Source organism: Bidens hawaiensis, unplaced genomic scaffold (assembly GCF_021521415.1).
Source record: "Bidens hawaiensis isolate Kalapana, Puna unplaced genomic scaffold, B.hawaiensis_p1.1 tig00003488_1, whole genome shotgun sequence".
NCBI classification, from domain to species: Eukaryota; Viridiplantae; Streptophyta; class Magnoliopsida; order Asterales; family Asteraceae; genus Bidens; species Bidens hawaiensis.
In genome coordinates, this window is record NW_027491195.1 from 1,083,244 (window position 1) to 1,084,617 (window position 1,374).

Sequence of the window (1,374 nt, forward strand, 5' to 3'; positions counted from 1 at the left end):
CTAGTTAAACCAATAATCATGAGGATCATCTAGACCATATTTTACGCCATCTTGTTGAACCATCGGCTCAACCATGCTCGTTGTTGGTTCCGCTACTCCACCATTAGCATCAAGGAAAGCAATCTCCGCTTGAGCTTGTGCTAGCTCTCTTTCTGCTGTTTGAATTTGTTGATGCAAAGACCATATTATTCCGGCACAACCATACACGGGATCTTGCATTCTACATCTCGCCTCGGTGTACCAAGACTCTACTACATCCGCTCTTAGTTGCACGGGCGTGTTCTACATAATATCACACGTTGTCAATAAAAAAGATAGTGACGTACCATATTGACTAACAAAGGTTCATTATATTATATAAACCATTAAACTCAATATTTGAACAAGATTATGGTCAAGGTTTACCTGGAGTAACTTGCCGAGGTTACTCGCGCCATAGATTTTATGAATGCAAGTGAATCTTTGTTGGTAACCGTTAAGAAAATGTGGCGCGAAAATGCAATCAGGAGGACATCTTCGTCTGAAATACTTGCAATCCGCACATCGAGTGGAAATCATTTGATCTATGAAGATCTTAACAAAATCGAAATCTAATGTTGAGATATTGAAGAAATCTAATGGGAGATTTTTGGTTTAGTGTAGAGATTTTGTGTAAGCATGAAATTAGTGTAATGTAACGGCTAAATATTTTAAACTTTTGTTGTAATAAGGAAAGAATTTAGGTGAAACTAATATGGTAAGAAGTAATTAAGTTACTTGAAGAAACTGTTAAAAGTTTTCATTTTGGCTCTAACGGTCATATTTTATAAACACCTAAATACGTTCAATAATTTCTTGTAAATTTTCAACCATGCTATATGTGTTCTTTTTCTTGTTTAATATTTAATACTAGGTTAGGTACCCGTGTAATACACGGGTTTTAACAATGAAAACGGTAAAATATTAGAAACTTCAAAAATACTTCTTATGTTGAAATAAACTCGTATCACAAAAGAAATCCTTTTAAATTTTATTTTTTGACATAAGATCGCCAACTAATTTTATTTATTACATAAAACACAACATAAAAGAATACAATAAATAATAAATAGATTAAACAGGACAACCCTTAAACCCGTCCAGTTGACCCAAACACGAACAATTTGGCTAGAAGAAGTCGCCTCAAAGTTGATACAAAGCCTGTAAATTCGGTTGAAAACTTTCAAGCACCCGGAAATTAGGAAAACGTATTAGAATAACGTCAACAATTATCGGAGTTTAAACTCAATAATAATTGATAACAATAGTACAAAAGAAGTACACCGGTTACCTTTACCTTAGTAACAGGGGACACCTATTTGATATACCACACACAGATTATATTGATATCAAAGC

The 1,374-nt window shown here is 33.9% G+C and overlaps 1 pseudogene; it reads right to left on the reverse strand.

Moving 5' to 3' along the window:
• Positions 1-558, reverse strand: LOC143623546 (LOB domain-containing protein 23 pseudogene; annotated as a pseudogene).
• Between the last annotated feature and the right edge of the window lie 816 nt (positions 559-1,374).